An 18,606-nucleotide genomic window follows, 5' to 3' on the forward strand; every position below is an offset into this window, starting at 1 on the left:
TGTAAGTTCCTGCGGCCCCGTAGAACAGATCCGCCATGGAGCTTCTTCCTGTTCTTCCCATGTTCTTCGCCATTCTTCGTGGCCTTCGGTAGATTTGATTTTACTGCCTCTTCTTGATCTTAGGATAGTATAGAACCCATGCGGCGGCTGTTTAGTACTTATTTCAAATGCAAGTAGACCTCTTTTTACTGCATAAAGGCCTCGTTCGAGCCCAAGAACTTCCCCTGCGTCTGTTTTTAGGTCTAGGAACTTTCCTTTTGACCGACCATTTTGATCCAAATTATTTACTGCAATGTGTGAAACCTGTTTTCACCATACTTAGTAAAAAACTGCACTCGTTGAGTCATGGCGGTTTACAGTTCCGGTTTAAAGAGATCACGCGCCGTAGAACCTTCCGGCTCAAAGGAAACCACGCGCCGTAAAAATTTCCGGCTCACTTACAACAAGGCTGTAGACGATTTGAATTACTCTCAAGCACACCAGCGGCTTAGATAACCCGATGCACTTAGACATATATCATTAGTCCCCTCCATAAGCCGCCATTTTAACATTAAACTGTAAATTTCCTCCGGCTTATAATTAAACCGGACGTTTCCTTTCATCATAGGCTGCCGACTTTCACCATGCCTCCCAAAGCTCCTAAAGCATCCATCACTTGCAATTGGATGAGGTCCAATGTCACCGACGAGACTTTAGCGGATTTTGTCAAGTCAGGTTACCTGCCTAAGAAGGACATCATGTCCTACCGTGCCCCTGACCCGTCAGAGGAGAGACCACAGCCAAAGGACGGGGAGGTAGTGATTTTTGCGGATCACATGAGCCGGGGCTTCGCACCGCCTGGCTCAAAGTTCTTCAGGGATGTATTGAATTTCTTTGACCTGCGGCCACAGGATATAGGGCCCAACTCGGTGTCCAACATATGCAATTTCCAAGGGTTCTGCGAGGTCTACCTTGGAGAAGAACCCAGCCTGCTGCTCTTCAGAGAGCTCTTCTACCTGAATCGTCAGAATGCGTGCGCCAACGGGCCAAGCTTGGAACTTGGTGGCATCTCCATTCAGCGACGGAGGGACTGCCTTTTCCCTTACGCCGAGCCGCCAAGCCACCCAAAGGACTGGAACCAGACGTGGTTCTATTGCCAAGACACGTCGCCGGCTGACGAGAGCCCGCTGCCCGGCTTTTTCGCCCTTCACGTCTGGAGCCGACTCACCCTCTGTCTGACAAGTTAACTCAGGCGGAGCGCCAACCTTTGCTCCCCACCATCAACAAGATCAAGGCTCTCCTGGGCAATGGTCTTAACGGAATTGACCTGGTCCGGGTATGGATCTTGTGGCGGGTGATGCCCCTAAGCCGCCGCCCCGGCTTAATGTGTGAGTACACATGCTGGAAAGATGACCCCCTGCGACACAGCCGCAACGATCTTCCTGAAGACGTTGCTGAAGACATGACCAAGGCTCTCTTGAACGAGAGCTTGGCAGACTGCGGGAGGACCGGGTTAGCCCCCTTATGCAAGACCAATCCAGCCCCAGCAATAAGCCGTTGATCTGAACATTTTATCCTCTTCTATAGATATCCTTCACCTGAATCTTTAAGAAATCATCATTGTATTTTTCAGGCTGATGACAAATTCTGGAAGGTCAAATATGACCATGAGGCGGCCAAGAAGGCCAGGAAAGCAAAGAAAGCCACCAAGAGAGCCGCTCCCCGCAAGAAGGGAAGTAGGCCTACTGCTTCAGAGCTGATGCAACTAAGCGACAGCTCCGAGTTAGAGGTAACCCCTGAACCTGTAAGCTTTTGTTGTGTTTGTTGTTTATTTCTGTCCGCCTTATCAATACTGTTCATCAATAGGATGACACCGGAGCTAGTAACCCGGTGGTTGAAGAGGTAATGATACTTTCCTCCGACTCGGAGACCTTGCCAAGGCTGAAAGTCCGAAGGGTAACCCGGAAAGTAAGATTTTCACATCCTTTAGCTTATCAAGATCCTCAATTTCTTTTGAAGCAACAAATTCATGAGAGCGGGCGGCACACCCGGACCAACAAGGACGCCGACCTCTCTTCCGGTTTACCTAACGCGTCGAGGAAACGCCGGACCGAGGTGATCTCACACTTGTACCCTTTTCATCCTTTGGCGGGTGTTATACGTCAACCGCTCAACTCTTCTGACTCAAATTATCAGGAAACTTCCCCATCTTCTGGCGACTCTATGCAGTCGAACCTGCCGGGTTTCAAGACCGTGCCCGGGTAATGATGATCACCTCATGTTATACTTGTCCTTACTTACACTTTTGTGCTTAACCTTTTTGTCTTTTCAGTGCCCAGGCAAAACTCAGCAAAAGGGCGAAGAAGAACAAGCCGGTCGAAGAGCCAGACTTGCCTGAACCGGAGGTAGCCGCTCAAGAACCGCCAGCTGCCTCTGCTCCTGAAGCCACTGCTCCAACCGACAAGCCAATAGCAGAAGCTTCTGCTATCCCGGAGGCCTCCAGCTCAGCTCAGCCGGCCAATGACCCGGACGTGGTAATCACCCGGATGGAGTTTGTTGAGCCGGGGAGACCTACTGCACTGGCCAAGTGCTCCGCTAAGGAGGAGTTGCTAGCGCGCCGCCGGTCCAATCTGGACCTCACCGAATATGCCAATCTGAGCATCGGAGAGATTGTCTCCAGCTATGTCAGCCAGGTGCACAAGAGCCGGGACTTAGAGATTGCCATGGTGAACCAGATTCAGCAGAAGTCTGAGGTATCATTCTTCTTTCTCCTTACTTACTGCATAGTTATCTTGTTATACTTACCATGATCTAGCCCCCAAGTCTACTACTTATGATAAAATATGTTGTAGACTTAAGTGCTGGCTTACTCGTTTGAACCGGTAACTTGTAAATAGAAATATTCGATATGCATTAGCCCCCAAGTGCCAAGTGTCTTTGCTTGGAAAGTGCTTGGGACTTTGAAAATTGCATAGTAACTGTTCATCCTATGATCCAGAAATTATGTAGGCTGCTGGCAAGAAGTTTGAAGCTGACATCTCCGATCTCAAGACCCGGCTGAAGACGCAAGAAACTGAGACCCGGAAGGCCAATGCCAAATTTGTGTCCAGTATTGCTGCGCAAGAAAAGCTGAAGACGGAGTTTGACGCTGAACGGAAAGCTTGGGCCGAAGAAAAGGCTGCTCTGGTGAACTGGGCCGAACAGGCGGAGAAGGCTCTGACAGAGAAGACCGCCGAACTCTCCGGCTTAAAGCGCCAAGTGTCCCAAATGGTTGCCGCAATCTTCGGTAAGTCATTTCACCGGCTTTCATCCAGTTTAAATTTTTTATGTCTCATAACCCATCATTGCCGGCGGCTCATCTTACTCTGTTACATAGGTCCCAGAAGCGCCAACCTCAACCAAAGCGTGGTAACCAAGCTGAAGGCCGTGTACACCCTGGTGGAGCAACTCTACACCGGGTCACAGCGCGCCTTGGCCGTGGTAGCCCAATCCAACGAGGTGCCGACTCATCTGGCGGAAGTTCTTCGCCGGCTTGCCATTCTTCCCCAACGTGTCGAAGAGCTGCGGCAGGCCTCGGCAAGAGCCGGAGCTATCGCCGCTCTGAGCCGGGCCAAGGCGTTCCTTCTAGAGTTAGACCCGGCGGACATCGCTCTGGGCTACCCCAGTTTGAAGGAAGACGGCACCCCCTTCGATCAAAGGGACTTTGCAGCCTGCGTGAAGACCGTACGCCCGGTGGCCACTCTGATTGGCAATGATACGGATCTGACTAACTACCAGCCGGGTTACAATGCAGAAAATCAGAGGATCCCTACTCCGCGCTATGAAGCCATCAGCTTAGTTCCGCCGACTCGTAATCACACTTTCGCCCCGGACATTGACCCGGCGGGGTTAATTGACGAGGAAGCTCAATTCGAAGCCCTGAGCGGCATTGACTGGAAGTCGTCGACTTTCCAGGTCCTGGGAACAGCCGGAGGAGAGGAGAGGGATGAGCCGGAGACTTCAACCCAGCAAGCATCGTAACTCTACAGGCGGTTTATTAAACAATGCTTCACCCTTTTGGACTCGATGAGTCTTGTAATAGAGTAGGATCAACACTTTAACTTTGTTGTGCCATCGTGCACGCGTTCAATGCTGAAGTCCATTGAAGTTGCCTCCTTTATATTTCCCCGGGTCATAATCGATCATTCTTTTTCCTTAAGCTCGAATAGTTGCCTTTAACTATCCTGCATAGAAGGACAAATCACAAATTTCTAGGCGGCTTACCGCACTGAGAATCGTAGTTTTAGACATATAACCCGGAAGATGAATCAAAAAATACCGGTCCTCAATCATGTCTTTGACATACCCGTAATAACACACTTACCGGCCCACAAGCACACTACCGGCTTATATAACCCGGGTAATAAGGTTGGTACCTCAACTCCGGTTTACTAGTCTTAAGAACGCAGATTGTATTCAACTAGTACTGTAGATCAAAGTTTAAGCCGGCAAGGTGAGACTCGCCGTGCATACTTGAAATCAGAAGAACTTGCTATAAATCAGAAAAACTTAGAAGCTTCCGGTTCGAATACGACCAGAGACCCGTCCCAAAGGGGTTATGCTAAGATTCGAATACGACCATATAGCCCCCAGTGGGTGTGGCGATGCCAATCAAGAGGGTACCGACAGCTATGTTCTCTTGGGTTCGAATACGTCCCATGTTTGAACAGGAAGCCCCCAAATGACTTAAGAATTGTTTAACGACGCTGATTCGGATACGATCCACGTCGGTTCCCAAAGGGGTTAAACTATGATTCAAATATGATCAAAGGAAACTCCCCAATGAGCTCGGCACTTTGCCAATCAAATGGGTATCGACAGCTATGTTCTCTTTGGTTCGAATACGACCTATGTTTGAACAGGAAGCCCCCAAGTGACTATATTGCTTACGGCTAGATTCGAATACGATCATAAGCCGGATCCACCTCCCAGTTACCATGTGATCTTATAATGGAAAAAACACATTTATCTTTGGAGGAGAAAAAGGACAGAGGTCCTGCTTTATTACTTATCATAATATATACATGTTGTAGAGAAATATGTACATTACGAGAGCCGGCGGCTCAAGTGTAATAAGGCCGAAGCTGAGCTATGTTCCATGGCCGACGGGTCTCCTCCTCCGACTTACGTGAATCTTTATGCTCCCGAACGTCGATAAAGTAGTATGACCCGTTGTGCAAGTTCTTGCTGACCACAAAGGGTCCTTCCCAAGGCGGGGATAGCTTGTGTGTATCTGTCTGATCTTGGATGAGCCGGAGCACCAGGTCACCTTCCTGGAAGACCCGGGATTTAACCCGGCGACTGTGGTAACGGCGCAGGTCTTGTTGGTAAATCGCTGAGCGAGCTGCTGCCATATCACGCTGTTCATCCAACAAGTCAAGAGCATCTTGGCGCGCCTGTTCATTATCCGCCTCAACATAAGCCGCCACTCGAGGCGAGTCATGACGGATGTCACTGGGGAGAACTGCTTCCGCTCCATAAACCATGAAGAAAGGCGTGAAACCTGTAGACCTGTTAGGAGTAGTGTTGATGCTCCACAACACGGAGGGTAACTCCTCCACCCAACAACCTAGCGTCCGTTGTAAAGGGACCAAAAGCCGGGGTTTGATGCCTTTCAGAATCTCTTGATTAGCCCTCTCAGCTTGACCATTGGACTGAGGGTGAGCCACTGATGAAACATCAAGTCTAATATGCTCTCGTTGACAAAACTCCTCCATGGCGCCTTTGGATAAATTAGTACCATTGTCAGTTATAATGCTGTGTGGAAAGCCAAAGCGAAAGATCACCTTTTTCATAAACTGAACTGCCGTGGCTGCATCACACTTGCTAACTGGCTCTCCTTCAACCCACTTGGTAAACTTGTCAACTGCCACCAAGAGGTGGGTCTTCTTATCCTTAGACCTTTTAAAAGGGCCAACCGTATCAAGCCCCCAGACCGCAAAGGGCCAAGTAATAGGGATCATCCTCAGCTCCTGAGCCGGCACATGAGCCCGTCGCGAGAACCTTTGGCAACCATCACATTTACTGACCAAGTCCTCCGCATCAGCATGAGCCGTCAGCCAATAAAAACCATGACGAAAAGCCTTGGCCACAAGAGACTTTGAGCCGGCGTGATGGCCACAATCCCCTTCATGAATCTCACGCAAGATCTCTTGACCTTCCGCAGGGGAGACACAACGCTGGAACGCTCCCATAACACTGCGGCGATGCAGCTCACCATCGATAACAACCATTGACTCAGACCGCCGGGTTATTTGTCTGGCTAAAATTTCATCCTCAGGCAAATCTCCCCGGGTCATGTAAGCCAAGTAAGGCATCGTCCAGTCCGGGGTGATGTGGAGAGCCGCCACCAACTGTGCCTCCGGGTCAGGGACAGCCAAGTCTTCCTCTGTAAGCAACTTAACAGAAGGGTTATACAAGACGTCCAGGAAAGTATTAGGCGGCACCGGTTTTCGCTAAGAGCCCAGCCGGCTTAAAGCGTCAGCCGCCTCGTTCTTCCCGCGATCGATGTGCTCTACCTGGTAACCCTGAAAGTGTCCAGCAATAGCATCAACTTCACGGCGATAAGCCGCCATGAGAGGGTCCTTGGAGTCCCACTTGCCTGATACTTGTTGAGCCACCAAATCTGAGTCGCCGAAGCACCTTACTCGGCTCAGGCTCATCTCCTTAGCCATCCAAAGACCGTGGAGCAAGGCCTCGTACTCAGCCGCATTGTTAGTGCAAGGAAACATCAACTGCAGCACATAATGGAACTTGTCAACTTTAGGGGAAGCCAACACGACTCTAGCCCCCGAGCCCTCCAACTGCCTGGACCCATCAAAGTGAATAGTCCAATATGTATTATCCGGCTTTTGTTCGGGCACTTGTAGCTCTGTCCAATCATTGATGAAATCCACCAAGGCCTGAGATTTAACAGCAGTGCGTGGCACATACTTCAGACCATGAGGTCCGAGCTCTATAGCCCACTTAGCCACTCTCCCTGCGGCCTCTCTGTTTTGAATGATATCTCCAAGGGGGGCAGAACTGACCACAGTGATGGGGTGACCCTGAAAATAATGCTTAAGCTTCCGTCTTGCCATGAACACACCATAAACAAGCTTCTGCCAATGCGGATACCGCTGCTTGGACTCAATGAGTACTTCGCTGACATAATAAACCGGCCGCTGAACCGGATGCTCCTTACCCTCTTCCTTGCGCTCCACCACCACGGCCACACTGACAGCTCGTGTGTTAGCAGCCACATACAGCAATAAAGGCTCCTTGTCAATCGGAGCAGCAAGGACTGGGGGCTCGGCCAGCTGCCTCTTCAAATCCTCGAAAGCAGTATTGGCAGCATCATTCCAGACAAAGTCATCAGTTTTCTTCATCAACTGATATAATGGCATGGCCTTCTCCCCCAAACGGCTTATAAAACGGCTTAAAGCAGCGATACGACCCGCCAGGCGCTGGACGTCGTTTATACACGCCGGCTTAGCCAGAGAGGTGATGGCCTTGATCTTCTCCGGGTTAGCTTCAATGCCCCTGTTAGAAACCAAGAAACCTAAGAGCTTGCCTGCAGGAACACCAAAAACACACTTGGCCGGGTTAAGCATCATCTTTTAGACCCGGAGATTATCAAAGGTTTCCCTCAAATCATCTATCAAGGTTTCCTCCTTCCTGGATTTAACCACAATATCATCCACATAAGCATGAACATTGCGCCCCATCTGGTTATGAAGACAGTTCTGCACGCAGCGCTGATAAGTCGCCTGTGCACTCTTGAGTCCAAAGGGCATAGACACATAGCAGAAGGCTCCAAAGGGAGTGATGAACGCCGTCTTCTCCTAGTCCTTAACCGCCATCTTAATCTGATGATATCCAGAATAAGCATCCAAGAAACTTAAGCGCTCGCAACCCGCCGTGGCATCAATGATTTGATCAATACGGGGAAGGGCAAAAGGATCAGCCGGACACGCCTTGTTTAAGTCCGTGTAGTCCACACACATCCGCCAGGTGCCGTTCTTCTTGAGAACGAGCACCGGGTTAGCTAACCACTCTGGGTGAAAGACTTCAACAATAAACCCGGCCGCCAAGAGCCGGGCCACCTCTTCACCAATAGCTTTCCGCCTCTCTTCGTTAAACCGCCGAAGGAATTGCCTGACCGGCTTAAATTTTGGATCAACATTGAGAGTGTGCTCAGCGAGTTCTCTAGGTACACCTGGCATGTCAGACGGCTTCCATGCAAAAATGTCCCTATTCTCATGGATGAACTCGATGAGCGCGCTTTCCTATTTCGGATCCAGATTGGCGCTGATGCTAAACTGCTGAGATGAATCTCCTGGAACGAAATCAACAAGTTTAGTCTCATCAGCCGACTTAAATTTCATTGCCGGCTCCTGCTCCGTAGTCGGCTTTTTCAGAGAGGTCATATCCGTTGGGTCAACGTTGTCTTTGTAGAATTTCAACTCCTCTGTTGCACAAACAGATTCTGCGTAAGCCGCATCGCCTTCCTCACATTCCAAAGCCACCTTCCGGCTGCCGTGAACCGTAATGGTCCCATTGTGACCCGGCATCTTGAGCTGTAAGTACACGTAACACGGCCGTGCCATGAACTTGGCGTAAGCCGGCCGCCCAAATATGGCATGATACGGACTTCTTATCTTGACCACCTCAAAGGTCAATTTTTCCACCCTGTAGTTGTACTCGTCGCCGAAAGCCACTTCCAGTTCAATTTTGCCAACTGGATAAGCCGATTTACCAGGCACCACACCGTGGAAAACAGTGTTTAACTAGCGGAGGTCCTTATCAATCAACCCCATACGAAGGAAAGTCTCATAATAGAGGATGTTAATACTGCTGCCTCCATCCATAAGCACCTTAGTGAACTTATATCCTCCCACTTGAGGAGCCACCACCAAGGCCAAATGACCCGGGTTGTCAACCCGGGGAGGGTGATCCTCCCTACTCCACACGACAGGCTGTTCAGACCATCTTAAATAATGTGGAACCGCCGGCTCAACAGCATTTACAGCCCTCTTATGAAGCTTCTGATCTCGCTTACACAGACTCGTGGTAAACACATGATACTGGCCACCGTTAAGCTGCTTTGGATTGGTCTGATAACCCCCCTGCTGCTGTTGATGACCTTGGCCAGACTGCTGATTAAAGCCCCCTTGACCGTTCTGCGGATTAGAACTTCAGCCGCCGCCCGGGCCATGAAAACCTCCAGCGCCTGAGCCACCGCCCGGGCCATGGTTGCCATCAAAAGCATTAGAATTCTTAAAGGCTTTCATGATTGCGCAATCCTTCCAAAGATGAGTAGCTGGCTTCTCCCTAGAGCCATGCCTTGGACAAGGCTCATTCAACAGCTGCTCCAGCGTCGGGCCTGACCCGCCGGCTCGAGGAGGTGGCCTCCCCTTGCGTCGCTGATTATTCCCCTGCGAGCTGGTGTTGGCCACAAACTCTAGGCTGCCGTCCGCCTTACGCTTGTCCCCTCCTTGGCTTCCCGGGTTATGCTGAGGACCCTTGCCATTGCCGTTCTTCTTTCCCTTCCGTGTCCTTTCATCATCTGAAGCGGGGTCCTTGGTACCATCAGAGTCGGCATACTTGACAAGAGCCACCATCAGCGTACCCATATCATTGTAGTCGTGCTTAAGCCGCCCGAGTTTCATCTTCAAGGGCACGAAATGACAATTCTGTTCCAACATTAAGACTGCAGAGCCGGCATCCATCTTATCAGATGAATGTATTATCTCCTTAACCCGGCGAACCCAATGTGTCGTAGACTCACCCTCCTGCTGCTTGCAGTTAGTCAGATCCACAATGGACATAGACTGCCTACAGGTGTCTTTGATGTTTTGTATGAACCAGGCCTTTAGCTCAGCCCATGACCCGATGGAATTCGGCGGTAGCCCTTTCAACCAAGTGCGGGCAGTCCCATCTAGCATCATGGTGAAGTACTTGGCCATCGCCGCTTCACTGACCTCCAGCAGTTCCATGGCCATCTCGTAACTTTCGATCCAGGCTGCGGGTTGTAAGTCAGCCGTGTAATTAGGCACCTTCCTAGGGCCTTTGAAATCCTTGGGTAGACGCTCATTGCGGGGAGCTGGCAATAAACAAGGGACACCTCCAGTCCTGGTAGGGATACCCACGTCGACGGAAGTCATCGGATAAGCCGGGGGAGTCTGGTAAGCCGTCAACTGAGGCACCTGCTCCACCTCTTGCCGCGCTCTGTCTTGGTCTACTGCGTGAAAGGCTCCGTTATGAACCGGGCCATGGCCAGGGGGCGGGTCATGGCGTCGGACGTTACTTGAGCCGGTCGCTGAGACCATGTGTCTGCTATAACTCGGGCTCCGGCCTGGATGAGGGGTCGAGTGGATCCTGTCCCGGCTGTAAGAGTACGCCTCTTGCTGCGCCAATGCTTTCTGAAGGAGGTCTCTGACCCGACGGGTTTCAATAGCCGTTGGAGAGTCATCGTCGATTGGGAGAGCCGCCAGCCGTGCTGCTGCGGCGACCATGTTTTCCAGCGGGTTAGCATAATGACCCGATGGTATTGGCACATACTGAGGCGGGGCAGGGTTCACCCGGGGAGGCCCCATAACAGGGGTCCCAGACCCGGGCACTACGACTCCCGGCGGGTTACTAGTCCCTGCACCCGGCGTGTTGAAGAGGTTCCGAGGATCGTAGACCGGAGGGAGTCGAGATTGGGCCTTTTGATGCCTCCTTCTCATGACCTCATTGGACGCGTTCTGATCCATCGTGAGCTGGAAGGACTGCGCCTGAATCAGCTGAGTCTGGGCGTCGAGAGACGCCCTCTCCGCAGCCATCCTGATCCCTTCCGCTGCTAGATCCTCCTTGGCTTTCACTAGATCTAACTTTAACTGTGCCACCTCCGCGTCATGCTGGGCTTGATCCGCCGGGTCAACCATGGCGGTTAACAGGGCCGTCATCTTGTCCGTGAGATCCATCAGCACCTGAGCCGGCGAGGGCACCGGGTTTCCTGCCCCAGCAGCGGGGTTCTGAACAGGCTGCGCACCGGCCATGAAGATTCCAACCCGGCTCGGCGGCTCAAACGGGTCCGGAATACTGTCACCATCGAAACAACCCATGAGCCTGCCATCTTGAAGTTGATACAACGAGTTTGACTCATCTATGGACGACTCGCCGTCAGAGCCAGCGGCCGCCTCATCACCAGATCCAGATCCATGAGAGAGCCCTCCATGGATACATCCCACAAAAGCCCGCTTCAAGGCAGGCAGGGCCCGGGCGGGTCGTGCGCGTTGAGCCGTCTCGATGAAATCGGCGCAGAGATTTGGCTTAGGGCCCGGCTCACCGATCTTGCCAATGAAAACATGATTTCCACCGAAGGGGACCCGGTACCCGTACTCAATTGAGCCGGCGTCGGGGCCCCAGACTGCATCGTCGATGTAGAGCTTGCCGCGACGACTCTTGGTCATCCGGCCCACAGCGTATCCCTTGAGCCCTTCGAAGCTGCCCTTCAAAAACTCAAATCCACCGTGCGCCAGCCCCACGGTGGGCGCCAACTGTCGTGGAATTGTCACGGCAGATGTCCTCAAGCTAGGACTTAGTCGTGGAGCCATCACCGCTAGGAAGCTTGAAGGGGTTTAACGGGACAAGGAACACGAGGGTTGATACTGGTTCGGCCCCTTACGGTGAAGGTAACAGCCTACGTCAAGTTGAGTGGTATTGATTAGGGTTTCGATGACCAGGGAGCTTAACTGCTATGCCTGGCTCTCGATCAGATCTTTCTTGTCCCTAAACCGCTACCGGGTCGTCCCTTTATATAGAGAGCTTGACGCCCAGCGGCCCTCAGAGTCCCGGCCGGCTCATAAGAGTGTCCGGCTCGGACTCTCAACTATTCTTGCCTTACACTACAAGTTCTACCATAATGATGGTTGTAACTACGGGCCTTAAGCCATATCCGGGTCTTAAGCCCATCTTTGGCCCACCGTCTTCAAGCTTGTCGCCGGGCTTCTGGCGATGACCATTATGAGTAACCCGGCCCCCTCTGGCGGGTGACTCTAAGGTCTATATCCTCAACAGGGAGTGAGTAATTCCTTCGTAGGCTCGCTGGTCGGTGAGGAGTTGGATGAGATTCATCATGTAATCGAGTTAGTTTTGTTGGGGCTTGATCCCTAGTATCCATTATGTTTTGAGATTGATGTTGCTAAAACATTGCCATGCTTAATGCTTGTCACTTTGGGCCCGGGTGCCATGATTTCAGATCCGAACCATTTATGTTATCACAATTATATCTATGTTGTAGATCCGATCTTGCAAGTTATAGTCACCTACTACATGCTATGATCCGGCAACCCCGGAGTGACAATAGTCAGGGCACTTTTCAGTGATGACCGTAGTTTGAGGAGTTCATGTATTCACCGTGTGTTAATGCTTTGTTCCGGTTCTCTATTAAAAGGAGGCCTTAATATCCCTTAGTTTTCTTATGGACCCTGCTGCCACGGGAGGGTAGGAAAAAATATGTCATGCAAGTTCTTTCCATAAGCACAAATGACTATTTACGGAATACATGCCTACATTATATTTAGGAACTGGAGCTAGTGCTGTATCGCGCTAGGTTGTAACTGTCACATGATGAATATCATCCAACAAATCACCGATCCAATGCCTACGATTTTCCTACATATTGATCTTGCTAAGTTACTACTGCTATTGTTACCGTTACACTTGCTACAAAATCATTGCTATCACGGTTACTGTTACTACTGTTGTTGCTACTACTATCAAAACTATCATACTACTTTGCTACTGATCACTTTGCTGTAGATAATTAATCTCCAGGTGTGGTTGAATTGACAACTCAGATGCTAATACCTGAAAATATTCTTTGGTTCCCCTTGTGTCGAATCTATAAATTTGGGTTGAATACTCTACCCTCGAAAACTGTTGCGATCCCCTATACTTGTGGGTTATCAAAGAGCTGCACAAATCCTGCGTGGCAAATTTTCCCTTGGCTAACTGGGGAAGACCATAGCTCTCACTTTGCATACAGGTGTTCTATCTAAAACATTTGCGATAAAGGGTTGCACAAATCCTGCTCGACACATTTTCCCTTGGCTTACTGGGGAAGCTATTAGTTTGCATACATGTGTTCTATCTAAAACGTTTGCGATGAAGAGCTACACAAATCCTGGTCAACACATTTTCCCTTGCCTTACTGGGAATCTATCGGTTTGCATACGGGTGTTCTATCTAGAACGTTTGTGGTGAGTGTTTTATATTTAAAACCATTGATGTTATTTTTAAATTGTTAGACAAGTCTGTACATTCAGAGAGAAAAATGCAAGTTCGTTGAAACCATATCTTTAATTGAGCCACACTGCGACTTTATATTCATACGATCGAGATACAACATTAAACCCCAAAAAAACTAATTCCGGCAGAGGCGGCGTGCCGCGACGGCATTGTCGTCCTTCGGGACGCCGTTTGAAAGCACAAGTGTTCCCTGGGTGATTTTGGTAATTAATGTCAACATATCTCTTGTTGGACTAATACTTTTATCTAGTAAATTTCAGAGAGTTGAACAAAGGCGTGGCATGGACAATAGGATGTGGAATGCAAGATCTCAAGACTCTACATTTTCATTTTAGTACTCCAAGATCACATTGAGTCCATAGGAAAGCCAATACAATTAAAAGGGGATGAGGTGTTGCTTAATGGCTTGCTTGCTCAAAGTGCTTAGTGATATGCTCCAAAGCCCTCAACCACTTTCTCATTTCCACATATGTCCTAAACCTAAAGTCAAACTCGGCCCCACCGATTTGATCTATCCGGCGCCACCGAATTCACTTGACATAGCCACTGCCAGAAACCCTAATCAGTTCGGCCTCACCGATGGGATCTCGGTCTCACCGAGATGGGCTTGCAAACTCTCTGTTGCCTGTTGCAATCATTTCGGTCCCACTGAGATATGCAATCGATCCCACCGAGTTTGCTTGACCAACTCTTTGTTTGCTCATTACCAAAATCGGTCTCACCGAGTTTGTGTAATCGGTCAAACCGAGTTGAGGTTTTACCCTAACCCTAGCACATCGGTCCTACCGAGTTGATCATGTCGGTCCCACCGAAAATCCTTACATTCACATTTTGAACCATATCGGTCTGACCGAGTCTCACTATTCGGTCCCACCGAGTTTGGTAAATTGTGTGTAACGGTTAGATTTTGTTTGGAGGCTATATATACCCCGCCACCCATCCTCCATTCGTGGGGAGAGCCATCAGAACGTGCCTACACTTCCACTAGTCATTTTCTGAGAGAGAACCATCTACTCATGTGTTGAGACCAAGACATTCCAATCCAACCACAAGAATCTTGATCTCTAGCCTTCCCCAAGAATCTTGATCTCTAGCCTTCCCCAAGTTGCTTTCCACCATATCCAAATCTGTGTAAGAGAGTTGAGTGTTGGGGAGACTATCATTTGAAGCACAAGAGCAAGGAGTTCATCATCAACACACCATCTATTACCTTTTGGAGAGTGGTGTCTCCTAGATTGGTTAGGTGTCACTTGGGAGCCTCCGTCAAGATTGTGGAGTTGAACCAAGGAGTTTGTACAGGCAAGGAGATTGCCTACTTCGTGAAGATCTACCATAGTGAGGCAAGTCCTTCGTGGGTGATGGCCATGGTGGGATAGGCAAGGTTGCTTCTTCGTGGACACTTCTTGGGTGGAGCCCTCCATGGACTCGCGCAACGGTTACCCTTCGTGGGTTGAAGTCTCCACCAACGTGGATGTACGATAGCACAACCTATCGGAACCGCGCCAAAAATCTCCGTGTCTCCAATTGCGTTTGCACACTCAAATCCCACCCCTTTACTTTCTTGAAACTTGCATGCTTCACTTTCCGTTGGTCATATACTCTTGCCATGCTTGCTTGAAATGTATTGTGAATTTGTAAACTTGTGCTAAAACTCCACCTTAACTTGAAGAATTCAAAAACCGCTACATTTCTTGGTTGAAGGTCTAATCACCCCCTCTAGACACCTCTTCTTGATCCTTTCACCGTTGTTGAAGTCTTCAAGGCAGCACAAACTGTCCTTCACTTGGAAATCATACATCTTGTCATCACGCGATAGACGGGCGGGGCACTGGAAGACCTCACCTCGCGACACTGCGAGGTAGCGGTCAACGGTGGCGTACCATGACGCTGAGGGGGGGCGCGCGCACGGGCATGAGCGCGGCGGGTGACAGCAAACGCATGGGGACCGGCGCCGTGGTGGGTGCAGGGGTGCGCACGGGCACGGGCGCTGGCATGTACACAAGCTCGCGCGGGTCCGTGGGGACGTCGCTGACGCCCGCAGCTTCTAGCTCTGTGATAGTGCTTGGCGACTAGCCCGTCAATGCTACGGGGATGGTCGCTGGCGCGGGCGCGGGGATGGGAGCTGGGATGGGCGCGGGGGCAGCAACCAGCTCGTTCAGGGCCATGTCCATGAGGCCCCATTCCTCCTTACTTTCTATCTCGTCTGGCTCGGAGTCAACTTCACCAAACTAGAAGACTAGTGGCAGATGATCCTTCTACGCCATGGCGTTGGTGGAGGTCTGCGGGAGGGGAATGGGAGGCGAACAGTAAGGCCGCCCGTATTAACCAACGGCTTGGGCGCCATTAATGGAGAGTATGCGAGCAAGGCGGGCGACCATGGAAGTCAAAGGGCTCACTTCTAGTGAGCCTGCGCAGCGTACAACTCGCACGCTTCCTGGTGAGCTTGCGGATTGAAGGACAGCTTGCACGCCTCCCGGTCAGCCTGCGTAGCGGACTGTGCTCGCACGCCTTTCGTCTACTCAAGCAGCTGTCCGCACGGCACCTCCTAGACATTAAAATTGTGACGCTTGGAGTCACGTGAATGGTTAACAGAATGCACACGATTTGAATTATACAAACGTTTGAGATGTTAAAGTGGTTGCTATTTGTTTCAAAATGCCTTTGTTGGCTGTTACTCGAGTGTGCCTTCTCTCTAATTGGACTCAAAAAATACCACAGCATGTCGGGAGCCATTCCATGATAGCATGCCAAGTTTCATAAATTTCAGACGTGTTTTGGAATTACTAGAATTTAAAGACAAAGTATCTCTCAATGTTTTGCCGGCAAGCAACGGTGCCCTGGTGTTTGAAATTCATTCCCATTTCTTGCATGGGACCTGATGCCTATTACGCAACCTTCTTCTTGTAGACGTTGTTGGGCCTCCAAGTGCAGAGGTTTGTAGGACAGTAGCAAATTTCCCTCAAGTGGATGACCTAAGGTTTATCAATCCGTGGGAGGCGTAGGATGAAGATGGTCTCTCTCAAGCAACCCTGCAACCAAATAACAAAGAGTCTCTTGTGTCCCCAACACACCCATTACAATGGTAAATTGTATAGGTGCACTAGTTCGGCGAAGAGATGGTGATACAAGTGCAATATGGATGGTAGATAAAGGTTTTTGTAATCTGAAATATAAAAACAGCAAGGTAACTAATGATAAACGTGAGCACAAACAGTATTGAAATGCGTTAAAACAAGGCCTAGGGTTCATACTTTCACTAGCGCAAGTTCTCTCAACAATAATAACATAATTGGATCATATAACTATCCCCCATCATGCAACAAAGAGTCACTCCAAAGTCACTAATAGCAGAGAACAAACGAAGAGATTATTGTAGGGTATGAAACCACCTCAAAGTTATCCTTTCTAATCGATCTATTCAAGAGTCCGTAGTAAAATAACACGAAGCTATTCTTTCCGTTCAATCTATCATAGAGCTCGTACTAGAATAACACCTTAAGACATAAATCAACCAAAACCCTAATGTCACCTAGATACTCCAATGTCACCTCAAGTATCCGTGGGTATGATTATATGATATGCAGCACACAATCTCCGATTCATCTATTCAACCAACACAAAGAACTTCAAAGAGTGCCCCAAAGTTTCTACCGGAGAGTCAGGACGAAAACGTGTGCCAACCCCTATGCATAAGTTCATTGAACCCGCAAGTTGATCACCAAAACATACATCAAGTAGATCACGTGAATATCCCATTGTCACCACAGAGAAGCACGGCAAGACATACATTAAGTGTTCTCAAATCCTTAAAGACTCAATCCGATAAGATAACTTCAAAGGGAAAACTCAATCCATTACAAGAGAGTAGAGGGGGAGAAACATCATAAGATCCAACTATAATAGCAAAGCTCGCGATACATCAAGATCGTATCACCTCAAGAACACGAGAGAGAGAGAGATCAAACACATAGCTACTGGTACATACCCTCAGCCCCGAGGGTGAACTCCTCCCTCCTCGTCATCGAGAGCGCCGGGATGATGAAGATGGCCACCGGTGAGGGATCCCCCCTCCGGCAGGGTGCCGAAACAGGGTCCCGATTGGTTTTTGGTGGCTACAGAGGCTTGCGGCGGCAGAACTCCCGATCTATTCTGTTCTCTGATGTTTTTAGGGTATATGGATATATATAGGCGAAAGAAGTCGGTGAGGGGAGCCACGAGGGTGGGGGCACGCCCAGGGGGGCAGGCGCGCCTCCCTGCCTCGTGGCCACCTCGAAGCTTCCTTGACTTCAACTCCAAGTCTCCTGATATACGTTCGTTCCAAAAATCACGCCCCCGAAGGTTTCATTCCGTTTGGACTCCGTTTGATATTCCTTTTCTCCGAAACACTGAAACAAAGAAAAAAACAGGAACTTGCACTGGCCTCTGGGTTAATAGGTTAGTCCCAAAAATAATATAATAGCATGAATACTTCGTAAATTATAGATACGTTGGAGACGTATCAGGACCTAAGCATGCACCCAAGGACATACATTTAATTTGTCAACCCATTTTTCTGCACTAGAGTGACGGTCTTGTGAGAAGCTTATACCCCAACCTGCCCCAAATGGGACAATATTGTTACCAAGACATGTTGATGCCGTTCCATGATAGCATGCGAAGTTTCATAAATTTCAGATGAGTTTTCGATTTACTAGAATTTAAAAACCATGTATCTCAATGTTAGCGGCCGAGCGACGGTGGCAAGGTGTTTGACATTCATACCCATTTCTTGCATGGGACCTAAGCATGCAACCAAGGACACACATTTGATTCTTTCAATTCATTTATATGCACTGGAGCATGTGCATATAGTTCAAATTTGAATTATGCACATAAATGCATAGAAAACTCAGTTAATATATAAAAATGTCCAAACGAACCCCGAAAAATCCCATAATTTAACACAACACTCTTGTTGTTCTATGTTGACACTAGAAAAAAACTGAAAGCAAGAAGAGGCAACGAATATCGTTTCGTCCACAAAGGTGACACGTTCCCTACCGGAACCATGAGGCTTGTTGTGAGAAACATTTATGGGTTCAAAGTTTTAATCAGACACAGAGAAAGATAGGGGCTTATAGATTCGCCTCCCAACCTTTTACCTCAAGGGTAATGCAACAATAATAGCTCATGATGCCTTACATCCAATTGGATATATATATATATATATATATCAGAATCTTTCCAACACAATGTGCTTGCAAAAGGATAAAATGTAAAAAGGAAAGGTGAAGATCACCATGACTCTTGCATACGGTAAAATACAAGAATAAA

This window comes from Aegilops tauschii, chromosome 2 (genome assembly GCF_002575655.3).
Source record: "Aegilops tauschii subsp. strangulata cultivar AL8/78 chromosome 2, Aet v6.0, whole genome shotgun sequence".
In the NCBI taxonomy this organism is placed as follows: Eukaryota; Viridiplantae; Streptophyta; class Magnoliopsida; order Poales; family Poaceae; genus Aegilops; species Aegilops tauschii.